The sequence below is a fragment of the Dipodomys merriami genome, unplaced genomic scaffold (genome assembly GCF_024711535.1).
Source record: "Dipodomys merriami isolate MVZ:Mamm:240054 unplaced genomic scaffold, mDipMer1.0.p SCAF_175, whole genome shotgun sequence".
NCBI classification, from domain to species: domain Eukaryota; kingdom Metazoa; phylum Chordata; class Mammalia; order Rodentia; family Heteromyidae; genus Dipodomys; species Dipodomys merriami.
Window position 1 is genome coordinate 919,968 of NW_027203104.1, and position 17,730 is coordinate 937,697.

General features: G+C 37.7%; 1 pseudogene; it reads right to left on the reverse strand.

The window, feature by feature from the left end:
• Nucleotides 1-13,592: 13,592 nt before the first annotated feature.
• On the reverse strand, nt 13,593-13,705 carry LOC138829698 (U6 spliceosomal RNA; annotated as a pseudogene).
• Nucleotides 13,706-17,730: the final 4,025 nt, after the last annotated feature.

The following is a 17,730-nucleotide window of genomic DNA, read 5'->3' on the forward strand; positions in this document are numbered from 1 at the left end:
TAGTAGAGTGCTAGCTTTGAGTTTAGAAGCTGAGGAACAGTTCCCAGGTTCAGAGTTCAGGCCCCACACCCAAAAAAAAGGAGAGAGAGAGAGAGAGACTACCTATCTATTTATTCCAATTTAATTGTTAAAATATAATTTGAATACAATACAATGACCTTGATATGGGTGTGCTTGTCCTGATACTTGAACTCAAGGTCTGGAAAATGACCATGAAATTATTTGGTTCAATGATAATGGTGTACCACTTAAGCCACACCTCTCCTTCCAGCTACTTTGGCTATTTTATTGGAGATAAGTCTCTCAGAGTTTCTTTTACCAGTGGCTTCATTTTGTGATCCTTGTAGGGATCCATCATGTGCATCCCAGGGGACCACAAGCAGGCACAGGAGAAAGATTATTATAAAGGTTACTAGAAGTACCATATTTCCCAGGAGAGGGAGCACATGCATGTGTCTGTCTTCAGGTAGTAACAGGAGCTGGGGACAGGAAGTTAGGCAGGTACATGCTCAGGTAGGTGTGGGTAGAGGGAGGGAGTTGTCAGCAGTATGGAGGGAACTCTAGGTTTGGGAAGAGCTCAAGTCTTGGTGGAGCTGAGGAGCAAAGGTGGGGATAATATTAACCTTCCTCAGATCTCAGCCTTCTGAGAAGCTAAGATTACAGCCATTAGACATGAGAGCCCAGTTACAATGTCCTCTTTTAAATTCAGATTATATTCTAATAAAATGAGATGAAATAGAAAACTTGACAATTTTAAGGCAGATTGTTCAGTCACTAATGTGGATGAGGACAGTCCAAATCCCAAAACACACAGAAAATATCCCACTTTGAAATTTGTAACAATCCTCATCTTAAGTATTGTGAATGTGAACACTTAGGCTATAATAAATTAACTTTAAGTTTTTCTCTTCTTTTTTTCGTTCTAGTCGTGGGGCCTGAACTCTGGGCGTGGGTGTCCCTCAGTTCTTCAGCTCAAAGCTAGCCCTCTACTACTTGAGACACAGTACCACTTCCAGCTTTTTCTTTTTGCTTATGTGGTGCTGAGGTATCTAACCCAGGGCCTCAGGCATGCAAGACAAGCACTTTACCACTGAGCCACCTTCCCAGCTCCACTTTAATTTTTCAAAGAAAGAAAATATTCTTATGATGTAGATAAAACCAGTACTAATGTGCAAACACTGCCTTTAAAACATTCATATTGTGTGTCCTATCAAAAACAACTTCACTGAAGTAAACAGAATAAATTTTCGCTTTTTGTAAATGTCACTGCAAAGTTCATGTATTTAATATTAACAATTACTATTGTGGGTAAATGGGAAAAAAACAAAAACTGAACGCTGGATAATAGAATTTCCTGTATCATTAAACAACAAGTATACGCAAAAGCACATACCTAAATAAGTTGTGTTTTTTTGCATTTTATGGATCTACATTTTGGGGTGTACTTTCTGTTAATAGTGTTCAGTAACACATAAGGCTTTACTCTTCTGTGGATTTGTCATTACTGGATACTTTAATGTTCTACTTGATTCAGGAATGTTTCTTCTCCCAAAAGAAGGCTTTATGCTTTTCCAACCCACCTATCATGGTCTGACCAGGAACTTCTAGGGTAAAATCACACAGGTTCTTTTCTGACTCTTATTTGGCTTCTCTCCAAGCCATGGTTCCAGAATCTTTATTCATTGTCAACAGCAAGCAAGAAAGAAAGGATTTCTGATGAGTTTCTTTTATTCCTCACTCTGTTTGACATTCCACTTTATGAAACTCAGGGTGTCCAAGAGTGAAGAACAGAAAAAAAAAAAGATTCAGCTTGAGAAACATGTTTCTGAAAAAGCTCAAGATGGCTTGGAGATTTAGCAGATTATCAAATCTTGCCTTCTAAGTTAGGTGCAGATTTGCATTAGTTTGTTTCTAGTTTTTCTAATGTGAAGACAAAGTTGTCCCACTTGTTATGTGATTCAATGACACCTAGGAGGTAACTTGTGATGAAAGGTAAAGTTTGCTAGAGAATGATCAGACATCACATCCTCATACAAAATAAAAAACTATCCTAGTAAAGTTAGACTGCATTTGCTGAAATAGTGTGGTCAAACATAACTTTGATTGTTGTACAGGACTGAGTGAATTATAAGTACTTCAATTAATCTGTGTAAATACTCTTGGACTGTTTTGTGGTATTTGTCTTTCTTGAAACTTAGTCTGTATTTGATGGTATTCATAGAAATCTCCATTTTTCTGTATTTTACATACAAGTGTAGAAGTGCTGGACCATATTGCTATGTAATTCTATATTAAGTTCTTTTTTGGACTCTTTGTCCCATCTTTGATAGTTTTACATACTTGAGAGAAATGCACCAAGGTTCACAATATTGTCCCATTTTTCCTAGCTTTTGCTAGATTTTGGAAGGATTTTTTTGTTTTGTTTAAAATTATGCCACACTAACATGTGTAAAATAGTTATTTTATTGTAATTTTGATTTGAATTTTTCACATGACTATTGGTGCTACTTTTATATTTTAGTCAGCCATTTGTGTATGTCCTTTTTAGAATGTCTCTTGAGGGGCTGGGAAGGTGGCTCAGTGGTAGAGTACTTGCCTTGCATGCATGAGGCCCTGGGTTCGATTCCTCAGTACCACATAAGCAAAAAGAAAAAAAGCTGGACGTGGCTCTGTGGCTCAAGTGGTAGAGCGGTAGCGTTCAGCTGAAGAGCTGAGGGACTGCGCCCAGGCCCAGAGTTCAGGCCCCAAGACCGGACCCCTCAAAAAAAAAAAAAAACTCTTGAATCCTTTTCCCATTTTAAAAGTAGATTTTGTAGGATTTTCTTTATATTTTCTAATTCAGATTTGTTAGTAATCTATGTAAAGACATATGCAATTACTTTCTCTTACCATGCTTTTGCTTCTTTGTTGATAGTTCTTTTCAGCATACAAGGTTTTCATTGTATGCACTTAATCTTGTTTGGTTTTGTATTTATTTTTTAATTTTTATTCATTTATTTATTTATTGTCATCTGGGCCTTGAACTCTGGGCCTGAGCTTGTCCCTCTGCCCTTCACTTCAAGGCTAGCACTCTACCACATGGGCCACTGTACCACTTCTGGTTTTCTGGTGCTCCATTAGAGATAACAGTTTCACAGGTTTTCCTGCCCAGGTTGGCTTTGAACCATGATCCTCAGATCTCACCATCCTGGGTAGTTAGGATTACAGGTGTAGGCCACAGGTGCGACATTTGTTTGTTTGTTTCAAGTGTCACTTTTGGTGTCCTATTTAAGGATTTACTGTTAAATATAATGCCATAAGGCTTTCTCCATTGCTGTCTTCTTTTCCTCCTTTCCCTTTTTCTCAATTTCCTTTCTCTCCACTACTCTCTTGTCTCCTCTTCTTCCTTCTTTTCCCTGACCTTTGGCTTCCCTTCTCTCTCTCTCCACTCATTTTCTTTTCTCTTTATGTCTGAGATGAAGACTTGCTAGTATTACTACAATTAGGTTTCTAAATTAGAAACACATGTAATACACATACCTCAGACTCCACCATGGCTGTTTTTAGCTACTATTGGAGCTTGAACTCCAGGTCTCACAGTCAGTCAACTTCCTCACTCACTGTTTGCACTATCACTTGAGCCTTTCCTCTAACCTGTTCATTAGCTGCTTAATTTGAGGTGTCTATCTAGGCTGGCTTCCAGACCTCAATTTCCTCCTTAAGAGCTAGGCTAAAATGACAGTCTTGAGCCAGAAGTGCTTGTCTTGTTTTTTCTTACCTCAACATGTAACATTAACACTTAATTGAATACTACAATGAAACGTATGGTTGTTACTGGTTTATGTAGAATTAATATTCAACCTAAACTGAAATAGTTTATCTTTCAAAATAAGTGTTGTATTATATTTCTAATAATTGTAACTGTTCTTCTAACTGTGGTAGATTTTCATCACCAAACAAATCGTTTATGCTGGAGGTATTGTTTTATTATTAATGTAATTTAATGTTATTATGGTGGTGATGCATACAGAGATTAATAAATACTTTTCTTTTCATACAGTGTCTTCCATTCCTTCACTCTCTCCCAACCCCTCCCTCCTATACCTACTCCTGAATTGTATACTGTATTTTCATCACCCTATTTCCCTCAAATTCTATGGCTCTGCCACACCCTCCAGAAGATTTTCATGTGAATACACCATACATAATTGAAAGCACTTGTTTTTATTTCACAACTGAAGTAAGACAGTGGCTCCCTTTAATATTCTATAAATCATACTAATAGCATACATTTGTTACAGATCCATTCTAGTTTCCATCTGTTTGTTTTACTGATAGATTATTAGAAACATATTGTTGGATTTTATTGTGTTTATAACATAGCTTTCTTTCTCATACTGATTTCTAGACAATTTGTCTTCAGATCTATTCTCAGTGTGTCTGTCTTGGTAAACATAACAGCATAGTGCTTATTAAAAAGCATTTAGTAAAGAAAATGCCTTCCACATGTTTGTTTGTGGTGACCATTTGTTTGGTTGTTCAGTCATTAAGAGGAGTATTAGATGCAGGGCACCAGTAGCTCACGCCTGTAATCCTAGCTACACAGGAGGCTGAGATATGAGGATCACAGTTCAAAGCCAGCCCTGGTATGAAAGTCCATGAGATCCTTATCCCCAATAAAGCACTAGAGAACCAGATGTGGCGCTGTGGCTCAAGCGGTAGATCATTTGCCTTGAGCTCAAAAGTGCAGGGATAACGCCCAAGCTCTGAGTTCAAGCACTATGGCCGACAATAAAAAAAAAAAGGAGTATTTGTTCTCCAATCATAATAATAGATTAATGAAATTATCATTCCTTGGCCTTTTAACCATGTCCTTGTAGACTTTATTTTTCAAAATAAAATTTTTATTATACAGATTGATGATATACATATTATTATCAGTGCACTGTATCTGTGGTAACACAATTTGTGCTGAAGTTTACTTCCTCTCAGATTATCAGTATTTGTATTTTCCATGATTCATTTTTGCTTCAGGTATCTTCATATTGATTATTTTGATTTCGTGATAATAAACGTATATCTCTTTGGATGGCTTATTGAGTTTTTGAGAATATTTTCTTCAGTTCAAATCAGACAGTACCTGATATATTCACTATTTTTATATTACAATATAAACATGGTTTTATTTTACTAATTACTTTCCTATTTATTATGTTTGTCTCATCTGATACTTCTTTCATAGTGTGCTTTCATCTAACCTGTACACAACCTTCTATACAGTGCAAATCACTTGTAATATAATTTCCTGGCAATCTTCTATACACTGTAAATCACCTCTGATGCCTATTACATTTTAAATCCTACTAAACAGTTGTTACACTGCATTGTTCATAGGATAATGCCAGTTTTTTGAAAGACGACATGTTGACTATAGGTACCATACTTTTTCAAGTATTTTGGATCTAAGGTTGGTTGAATCTGTGAAAAACACAAATATGTAAGGCATAATATATTCCTATAAAAATGCTACTACAGGGGCTGGGATGGTGGCTCCGTGGTAGAGTGCTTGACTTGCATGCATGAGGCCCTTGGTTAGGGCCTCAGCACCACATAAACAGAACAAGCTGGAAGTGGTGCTGTGGCTGAAGTGGTAGAGCACTAGCCTTGAGCTGAAGAGCTGAGGGACTGAACCCAGGCCCAGAGATCAAGCCCCGTGACTGATGAAAAGAAAAAAGAAAAAAAATGCCGTTAAGCAGTAGCTATAACCTAATCTTGTAGTCTGTTTCTTTAATAAAGAAGTAACCACAACTTTTATGTACAGAATAAAGACCATCCTTAGGCTGAAACATAGAACTTCAAAAGACATAAAACATGTACCAAAATTGTTGCTATATTCTAGAACTACAAGAAAGTAAATTTCCCAAATAGTCTGTATTTTCTTATGGCAGACATAGGTAGTTAAGTTGCTGGAGGTACTGCATTGCATTATTACTAGCTACACTAAGAGTTTGCAATATTCTCACAATACTAGCCTATGACATCATAGAATATAGTTACTTTTCAATGGGTTAATTCCATTTAACATATGAATCAATTACACTTTTCAATTTTTTTGGTGGTATTCTTGAACACAGGTCCTCATATTTGTCTGGCAAATTCAGCATTAATTGATCCATGTTACTAATCCACATACTTTGGTTTGATTACACTTATGTATTTATATATTGCATCTTCATGCTTTAAGAATCATGAATATGGTTCTATATGTTTTCCCTTCACTAATCATTTTAGACAGATTACATAAAATATATGTTCTATACATTCCTATACACTTACCTACACATTTACAATTTTCATGTGTAGTTCCATGTTGACATCTTTCTTATTGTCTTCAAGCAGGATAATTTCTTATAACACTCTGCAGCTGGAGATGTGTTATTAATTAATTACCTTTCCTGAAAATACCCATAATCTGCATTTTTAGAAGTGTGAATTGTCTAAGAAGGAAAACTTAAACACAGAAAAATATTATTTTCAATTGTAAATATCAGTATTACTTTCATAATACCTTAGGGGGAAAGGCATACAGTTCTCATAAATCAATTCCTACTTTGATATTTTAAAATCTTAAATTTTAAAAGATAATGTGATACCTTCACAATAAAGAGTTTTGGGATATCAATTATGTTTTTGTATTTTTTTCTTATGACTCATTTTAGAGGTCCAAAAACATAGATATTGTGATTAAGTCTTTCCAGGATGAATCTCTGTGAGAAATAGCAGTCACAACTAGTAATACAATTGAGGGAAGAGTGCGATTAGGAACAAATTTTATTTTGAACTCAAAATATAAGGCAGAGCTGACTAGGATTAATGGGAACCCTGAAGGATGAGGACTGAGGATTTCAGTGAACCTGATGAGATGCATGTCCTGGGTGTCTACTGAAGTTGAAGAACCCCACAGATATTCTGCGCATTTAATTCAAAATTATGAGAATCCAAATGACCTGTAGTCTTTGAATATGGTAGAGAAGGGAAGGTAGTACACTCAGGGACCATATTCTTTTTTTTTTAATATTTTATTTTATTTTATTTTATTTAAGAACATACTGTACAGAGGGGTTACAATTACATGGTCAGGATAATGCGTACATTTCTTACCAAGCATTGCAGCCTCCTCCTTTGTTTACCCTTCACCTCCCTTCCCATCCTCCCCCCTCCCCCCACCCAATCATACCCCCCTCCCCCCCACACACCGACATTGTAAAGCTTGCTTTGACATGACATTTTGTAATTCTCATTGTTGCAACAGGTCCACCTGAATCCTTAAACGAATTGTTTGTCCCCATCTCCTCCACATGTTATACTGACATCAAATAAAGTGAAAGCGGGGGTTACACTGTGGGGGAGGGACATACAAAGCAACAAAGAAATAATCTTATAAATGCGTTAGAAACACATGCATGAAAGAAACGAAAACATTAAAATACATATTTAAGGGTTCGTTTTCCTAACATCACATTATCTGACCTTTTCCGCTTGACTCATACCTATACTAGATATTGCAAATAAGGGAAACCATGGGACCTATGTTTCTTTGGGCCTGGCTTATTACTTCACTTAATATAATTTTTTCCAAGCCTTTCCATTTCCTAACAAATAGGGAAATGTCATTCTTTCTGATGGAGGCATAGAATTCCATTGTGTATATATACCACATTTTCTTGATCCATTCATCTACTGAGGGGCATCTGGGTTGGTTCCATATCTTAGCTATGGTAAATAATGCTGCAATAAGCATAGTTGTGCTGGTAGCTTTAGTGTGGTCAGGGACCATATTCTTTAGACAGTGTTGGAGAGCGCTCCAGTAAGCATAATAAATATAGAGAAGAGTATCATAATTCTGCTGTCCATGCCCAAGAAATACTTGAGGGAGGGAGGAAAACACCTGAATGTATTGTATGTGCAAAATTATTCCACTTAAGACCCACAGTCAGTTCACATAAAAAAATGTACAAAGGAGAGAATCCTTATACTTGTACTGGATGTGCAAAATCTTTCAGTAAGGAAATACACCTAACAAAACCTCGGAGCATGTATCCACAGGAGAAGCTTGATGAGCATAAGCACTGTCCAAAAATCTATGTCTGAGAAAACATAAGTGACATTCCTACCATAAGCACCCACAGTACAGAAACCCTATATATATGAGGAATATTGTAAAATTTCCATGTAGAACTCAGTTCTCAGCAGGCACCACAGAATTCACACAGAGGAGAAACCTTATGAATGCAAGAAATGTAAAACTCAGTTTGCATCAGAGGGCACACAGGAGAGAAATTTCATGAATGTAACAAATATGGAAAGTCTTTCAACCACTAAGTCAAACCTTCATGTTCATCAGAGAACATACATAGGACTATCAGGAATGTAGAAAGTCTTTCAACTGGAAGGTACAACTTCCTTTTCATTAGTGAACAGATGCAGGAGATAAACCTTATGAATGCCACAGATGTAGAAAATCCTTCAAGCAGAGGTCACAGATTTGCAGCCATAATAGAATTCACACAGGTGAGAAACCTTATGAATGTAACAAATGTTGAAAGTCTTTCTCCTGGAATTCAGATTGCAACACACATAAGAGAATTCACACTGGAGAGAAACCTTATGAATGTAACAAATGTGGAAGTCCCATCAGATTGTAATCACAGCTTACTTTGCATCAGAGAACACACACAGTAGAGAAACCTTATGAATGTAAGAAATGGGTAAGTCCTTCACCCTGAATTCACACCTCCACTCCCCTATGAGGATTCACATACCTGAGAAACCTTAGGAATGTAATAAATGTGGGAAGTCTCACCTGGAAGATAACTCATTTTGCATCAGAGAAACCAAATAGGATACAACAAGTCTTACAGCTTGAACTCAGAGACTAGACACTTTACATTTTTTAATCAGGCTTGGGGCTTGAACTCTGGGCTTGGGCACTGTCCATGAGCTCTTCAGCTCAAAACTAGTGCTCTACCACTTGAGCCACCTCACCACTTCTGGTTTTCTGAGTTGTTTATTGGAGATAAGAGTCTCCCAAACTTTTCTTGCCCAGTCTGGCTTTAAACCATGATCCTCAGATCTCAGTCTGCAGAGAAGGTAAGATTAGAGGCCTGAGACACCAGAGCCCAGCAACACTTTCCTAAATCATTTCTTCTCATGGCTAACAATGCTCCACCACTTGAGCCATAGCTGCACTTCCACTTTCTTTGGTGATAAAGACAAGAGTCATAAGCATTTGGTTTTGAATTAGTAAACAAAAGGATTTCAGTGCTTACTTTATATTTAATTAATCACTAGTGATGAGTGACTTGTGATTGATTCACTCTTAGCCCATTGTTTTGTTCTGCTGAGTGAGATATAATAAAACACCACTGTTTCTGATGTGTTTTGTCACTTTCCTAGAGGGTGAAAGTGATTTCTCAGGAGGATGAATATCTCCCTTCCACCACTACTATTCCTTTCTCCAGCTGCCTTTTGATAATTGTACCAAAACACAATTAAGACCTGGTAGCAGCAAAAAAAAAGTGTATAATATATTGGAAATATGTTAAAAATAAAGTGCACAAGCTAGCTAGAAGATGGTTACAGAAATCCATAAATTGAGAGACACAAAGGGATAGAAGTAGGATTGTGCTTAGATATTTAATAGGTAAAATACAGGTAAAAAGTGATCCTCATCATTTTGTATTCCACAGAGAGGTAAACACAGTATTTTGAAGTACAACTGGATACTGATGCATCATGCCTGCAATCCTAGCTACTCTTGAGGCTGAGATCTGAGGATCACAGTTCAAAGCCAGCCTGGGCAGGGAAGTCTGTGAGACTCCTATTTCAATTAATCACCAGACAAACAGAAGTGGTGCTGTGGCTCAAGTGGTACAGTGCTCACCTTGAAACGAAGAGCTCTGGGACCTCTTAGGACCTTTAGTTCAAGCTCAGGACCAGCACAAAAACAAACAAAAATTAATTACTAAATACCACAAATAACATAGTTCATGTATAATATTTAAAGGTGCTGGACACAAGTGTCTCATGTTGGTAAACCTGAGAACTGAGGATTGAGCTTTCATCCACCCTTTCACAAAAGTCAATGAAACTCTTATCTACAATTAATCACCTAAAAATACAGAAGTAGAAAGAGTGAAAGAGCCTTAAGATAAAATGGTCAGGGATAGCACCCAGACAATGAGATCAATACCTAATATTGGTACATTTTAATATTGGTACATTTTTAAGACTGAAAAAACAACAGAAACACAGAATAAGTTCTCTTGTGGATGTAGGTAGAAGTTGGAACAGGGAGGGTGAGCAGACAGGGTAAAGGAGGTGAATAAGGTTTTTAAAAGTGTGTTTGTAAGTGTGTGTGTGTGTGTGTGTGTGTGTGTGTGTGTGTGGTGTTTATCAATGAAACTTGCTGACACTGGGTTTTTGTTTTCATTTACTCATTTGTTGTTGTTGATATTGCTTGACATTCCTGGGGCTTAAACTCAGGGCTTAAGAACTGTTGCTGAATTTTATTATGCTGAAGACCTCCACTCTCCCACTTGCCCAACTCTAGGGGGTTTTGGTGATGGTTGTTGTTTATTAGGTACTGAGAAATCAAACCCAGTGCTCCATCCATATTAGGCAAACACTTTATCACTAAGCCATATTGCCAGCCCCAAACACACTGTTTTAAGAAAGGGGTCAGGGCTGGGAGCATGGCTCAGTGGTAGAGTGCTTGCCTTGCATACATGAGGCACTGGGTTTCATTCCTCAGCACATCAGCTGAAAATTCTTTGTGACATATCACCAATTAATTGACAGAAAACTAGAAGTGACATTCTGGCTGGAAGTGGTAGCATGCCAGCCTTTAGTGAAAAGCTTAGGGAATATGTCAGGCCCTCCCTGAGTCTAAAGCCCTCACCCAACAATAGAAAGAAAAAACAAATGGTCCCAAACAAACAAAAACCTAATTACTTGCTCATTGCCTTTGTTCTTCTATTTTTCTTTGTAGTTGTAACTGAATATTTCGTATCATTCCATTTTCTACTTTCTTCCTTTCACTTTGGGGGATTGAACCTTGGGACTTGCACATGGAAGGTGGATACTACATACCAACATATTCTTTCTCTTTTAACATAAAAAGTCAGCTTATAGGACAGGGAAGGTGGCTAAGTGGTACAGTGTTTGCATCGCATGAATGAGGAGCTGGGTTCTATTCCTCAGGTCCATATACCCAGAAAAACTGAGAAGTGGTGCTGTGGTTCAAGTGGTAGAGTGCTACCCTTGAGCAAAAGCAGCTCAGGGACATCACCAGGGCCCTGAGATCAAGCCTGAGGACAAGCAAAACAAAAAATCTGCTCATTGAAATTAGTCAATACTTCCCCTGCAATTTAAAAGATAAACTTATAAGTGGCTTTAGTTCACTTTCAATAGTACTGTCCTTTAGTGATTGCAGGGGACACTCACAGAACAGACCTTATGCCTCTGCTGTCACTTATAAACTAGTTGTTGTACAATAGTAAGCAGCAACAGAAACATTTCTGCCCTTACTATTTTGAACACAATGGGATTTGTAAGGGTAGGTAAAAATAAGTGAAGGAAACCCTTCCTTTTCACTTATTTGTTGTGATTGTAATGGGTCTATCTTCCTGTGCACTCAAGTCCCACATTCTTGTCATTTGAGTTCTCTCTGAACTACTTTTTCTTTTTTTTTAATTTTAATTTTTATTTTTTTGTGAACATACTGTATAGAGGGGTTACAATTACATGGGCAGGATAATGTGTTCATTTCTTATCAAGCATTGCAGCCTCCTCCATTGTTTACCCTTCACATCCCTTCCCAGCCTCCCCTCCGACCCCCCCCCCCACAATCCTCTCCCCCCCCCCCCCCCCGAACTACTTTTTCAATTTGTTTTCTTCTTCGGACACACATGAACACACATGTCCTGAAGAATTTATACAAGTACACCTAACAATTCTTTTACTACCAATTTTTCTTGTCCACAAGCAATTGTATCATCTACATAGGACAAGACTATTACATTAGGCCAATGACTTGTCTTACAGGTCCCTGTGTCAACAGTGAACCCTACAAGAAACACATGCACACCGTGGCCCATGCTGCAGGTGCCATGCTGTGCTGGTGGTGGCCCTGCTCTGGGCTTCTCATTCCTGTCCCAAGGCCTTGTCAGGCTGGCCTGTTGAATGAAGACCTTGGTACATCCCTCCTCTCCTCAGCTGGCTTCTTACCAAACTTTTCTTTTTTGTACCTTCCATTTTGAGTTCCAGCCTATACCATGAGCCCAACCAACTTCCACCACACCAGATAAAGTCTCCACATCAAACTTTTTGTAAGAAATATTTCAGTTAGAATGCTTTGGCTGGGTTTTGCTCAGACTTCATATACAAGTGAGGCAAATGATGGTTGGCTGTGGATGCTCCAGGTATTCATCTACTCAAAGGACTGAGACTTCTATAACAAGAACTTCATACAAGGGTGTAAGTGATCCAGAAAACTTAAAGAATAAAATTTAAAAGAACTTCAAAATTCATTAATGGAACAGAAAAAAATGTACACATAATTTAAGCTAATTATGGGAGGAAAAATGACCTAGAGCTGGACAAACCTAAAGATATAAGTGCTCAAGGTAATGCAAGGGGATCTTGGGTGGTCCCTGAGGGTCTAGTGAAAATCCTATGATAGCCTTGTTCAGTATCCACTGAGCTCAGTATCCCAGCTTCTGTCCCTTCCAGTCACTCTGAGGTGCATCATTCCAGGTTAATCTGAGGAAGAAACAAGGGTTCACCTAAAATCCTGCTCTCTCCTTGGGGTCAAGATTGTTTGGGAACTGGAGGTTATTGGTTAAATACTTAGATCTCTGGAGAGCAGACTCTTCAGGGTCATGACTTTGGGTCATTAACTGAACCTGATGATGATAACACAATTTTCTATAACATAAATATGATTTTATTTGTACACTTTATCCAGTAACATTCAGTTAATGGCTATTGAAAATAATCTAATTTAGAGCTGAAATCTTCATATAAAGGCAGAATTCTGCTAAAGCCTAACTTTGGAAATTGCTACAGGATGAAAATAATTAACCACCAATAATCATGAGATGTGGCACAAGTGGTAGAGTGTTAGTGTTGGTTTAACAAAAGATAAAATGTGAAGGATGTTATATCAGTTCCTGAGTTGAAGACCTCCTATAGGCACAAAAACATTCTTCATGTTAGTGTGAAAGTACAGCTTTTCATGGAAGCAAACAACTCTGGACTTATCTATTATGACTGGCTTATATAGCTTCTGGAATCTTGGTCTTGGTTTACTAATTAAGCACTTTCTGATGTAACATAGACATTTTCTCTAAACGCATCCAGGATTCGTTTAAGTACATAACTATACAGTGGGATCCATCTTGGCTCTAGAAATTCTAACTTTAGGTCAACCTTTGTATTTATGTAAATGAAGACACTATATTTGTTGTAAGGTAAATTATCCCAAAAGTCACATTTTTTAAATGTATAAATGATGTAATTAGGCTCTCGGTAAGTTTAGAACACTATTTTGTAAAAATATGGAACGCTTCATGAATTTGCATGTCATCCTTGCACAGGCACAGGGGCCATGCTAATCTTCTCTGTATCATCTCAATTTTAGTCTATGTGCTGCTGAAGCGAGCACAGAAGCCACATTTTGGAAGATGGAATACTGGAGACTTTATTACACAGGTAGCAGTCTGCAAGCAGCTCCTCGTAACAAAGGCTTGGTGTCCACAAATACACTTAGACAGCTTACAAACAAGTCATAAAGGAAAAAAAATAAATAAAAACAAAACCAACAAACCAATTCAGCACTGAATTGGGACACCATTATTACCAGAGACAAGCCAGGAGACAGGACACAGGACAGGATCACAGAGGCATGTGGGATAGTGTCTGGTGCCACTGCTGGTCCAACCTAAATAGGGACTGAGCAGGGGCAGGTCCACAGGAAATTCCCAGTCCCAGGCACTGGACTAACAGATTGAGTAACATAACAGCTGAATGCTCACCCCTGCTTCCAGGGATCCAGGCACACCCATCATCTGGGAGGCAGGTGATGGATGTTGTCATTTCCTTCCCCGAGCATGAAGACAAGATGGCTGACCCCACCATCCACCCTGTGGTCAATATGGCACCAGCCATGCCTGACCTCCTTACTTAATATTACTGATTTTATTAAATCACGTTATAAAATGTTACAGCCTCCCATTTTCTAAACAGTTAAAGAGTGTGCTTCATGTAAAAGTCACTTTTCTTTACTTTATTTGTTGTTGTGAAAATACCGAACAGAAGGGTTACAATTACAGGAGCAAAGTAATAAGTATACTTCCTATCAAGCATTGTTACCTCCTCCTTTGTTTCCCCTTACCATCCCTGCCCTCCCATCTCCCACCCCCCCCACCAAACTTCTAAAATTCGTTTTTCAACATAATGTCTTTTATATCTCATTGTTGCAATGAGTCCACCAGTATCCCTATTTAAACATTTTTTTTCCTTCCCCACCACAAATTATACCAACATCAGTGAAAACAAGGATGGGTAGGAACATACAGAGCAACAAAGAAATCATCTTATAAATATGTTAGAAACAATAGCAAGCAAGAAAACACATTGGAGTCTTTATCTTCGTTTTCATTTCCCCTAACATCAACTTATCTAACCATTTCTGCTTGTCTCACACATATACCAGTTATTACAAATAAGGGAAACTATGGAACCTATGTTTCTTTGGGCCTGGCTTACTTCACTCAATATAATTTTTTCCAAATCTTTCCATTTTCTAACAAATGGGCCAATTTCATTCTTACTGATGGAGGCATAGAATTCAATTGTGTAGCACATTTTCTTGATCCATTCATCTACTGAGGGGCATCAGGATTGGTTCCATATCTTAGCTATGGTAAATAATGCTGCAATAAACATAGCCGTGCTGGTAGCCTTAGGATATTCTTGTTTGTGATCATTCGGGTAAGTGCCCCAAAATTAGGATTGCTGCATCACAGGAGAGCTCTATGTATAGTCTTTTGAGGAACTTCTATAAATCTGAAATATACTTGGAATTCAAAAAATTAAACCCCCCAACAACACATCCTCAGAGAAACAACTGCCCAATAAATAGGTGGGCTAAAGTCTTAAAGAGAAACTTCTCTGAAGAGGAGAGGATGGCCAATAGACACATGAAGAAATGTTCAACATCCCTAGCTATAAAAGAAATGCAAATCAAAATATTGAGATACCACCTCACCCCAGTTTGAATGGCCATAATCAAGAACTCTAATAACAACAGATGCTAGAGGGGATGTGGACAGAAGGGAACCCTACTGCATTATTGGTGGGAGTGTAAATTTGTTCAGCCACTTTGTAAAAGCCATTTTTCTTGAGCCCAAACTCTGAAAGAATAATTCTCACATTCACCCAAAATTAAACATTCTTCTTTTGAATAGTTTATTACTTCCATCTTCCTTCTTTCCTCTCTCCCTCTCTCACTTACCTCCCTCCTTCCTTCCTTCCTCTCAGGGCCTAGAAGTCATGCTGTAACTCAAGTGGCAGATGGTTTTTTTTTTTTTTTTTTTGTTAACTTCAATTTTTGTGAGAGATTGCTCAATGTTTTTTTGTGCTTGGTTATTTCCCCTAATGTCATATCTACCTTGGCCCTTTATGAGATAGCAAATGAAAGACTTCTTCTCATCACAAAGAAATATATGTGTTCTGGGTTTTGGATATATACTCATTGCATGGATATACACTCATTGTACAAAGAAAATATGGAACATCACATTGAATTTCAAAATAAGTGCAATATAATTTGTAATTAGCCTCTAGAACATTGAGAAAATGCAAGCTTGTCACATTGTCCACACTGGTGTTTTATTATAGCTCACTCAGCAGAACAACTAAATGGGCTGAGTGAATCAATCACAAGTTGCTCATAACCAGTAATTAATTAAAGAAAAAAGCAAGCAGTGAAGACACTTTGGAGTTCTCCCCAAGGCAAAATGCAAAGACTCTTGTCTTTATGTATCCACCATATTTTTTAAAATATTTTTATGGTAAAAATATTGCACAGATTTGTCATTTAGTTATATGGGGAGGTCATAAATACATTTCCTATTGAGCATTGTTTCCCACTCTGAGAAATATTGTACTACTATATATGTATTGCAATAAGGACTAATATCTTCCATCAGATAATCCATTTAAAAACTAAACTGGAATAAGTAAGTCATTGGTACTATAATGCATGGATCACACATACAGAGGGAGACTTAAAGGAGCAGTAGAAAAATGGTTGTTCTCATGTTTTTGCCTCCAATCATACCAGTCTTTATCCATCTATTGTTCCCCTAACCATGTTGGAAATGATCTGAATCCAGTCCCAAAGGGACAGTACTCATGTTTATAAGAAGAGTTTATCAAATTACCCTGACACACAATTCCTTAGTATAAAAGACACAAGTTAATAACTTCAATCTCTGAATTACTTGTCCAGACTGGTTGTTTCTACATGGTTTGGATAATATTGAAGGACACCATCCCCACTGAACACGATGAGAGAATGAGAAATGTTGGCTTAAAGACTGCTGAAGAGTGAAGAATGGTTTCCCATCACACCTAGATTACCTCTGCCATGAAGGATTTGTCTGTATAATTTACAGAGGTTTTCTGACAAAGATTTTCCTAGGTTGGGCTTCTTTCCTGGGTGAATGTTCTAATACTTGGTGAAGGTTGACTTCTGGTTCAAAGAATTCCTCTCATGTTCATATTTACCGAGATTCTGTCATGTGTCCAAGTCTCTGATACCTGTACAGATGGGACTTCTGGCAAAATGTTTTCTATACTCATAATTTCTCTCCTGTCTATGCTCTCACATATGTTGAGGACTCATTTTTTTTTTTTTTTTTTTTTTGCTGGTCATGGGACCTGAACTCTAGGCCTGGGCGCTGTCCCTCAGCTCTTCATTTCAAGGCTAGCACTCTAGCACTTGAGCCACAGCACCACTTCTGGCTTTTTTTCTGCTTATGTGGTGCTGAGGAATCGAACCCAGGGCTTCAAGCATGCAAGGCAAGCAGTCTACCACTGAGCCACCTTCCCAGACCACTGAGGACTCACTTCTGATTGAAAGTCATTTCACATGTTATATTCACTACTTTCTTTTCTCCTATGTGAGTGAGTTCTCTGATGAACACTGAGGTATTCCTTTCAGATCAACGGCTTTCAACACTTGTAATATTTTTTTTCTTTGTTCACAAAAGCCTTTATTATCTAGTGATGCATACTGAGAACATACAGAAACCTTCATGGTCCACCACATGCAGAGGAACTTTACAGTGAGTGTCAACTGTTTTATGCAATAGACAACACTTCAAAGTCCTATTTTTAAAGAAAATCTTCATTTACAAAAGAAATAAAAGGTAAAGAAGCAATTACTGCTTTTAAGAGTGGAAGGTTTATGCCTGTATCGAAAGACAACATGACCACAAATAATGAAAACAATGAACAAATGAAAAACATTTTTACCATAAAGCAGTACACTTTCAAAAATGACATACAAATAATTTAAAATTTCATTATGTTGTCTATTTAACCTTTAAATATGAGGACTTTCTGAAGCAGGCCTCAACATTTGTAATTAGTAAATGAAAACTGCATTGTTTTTACGTTGCT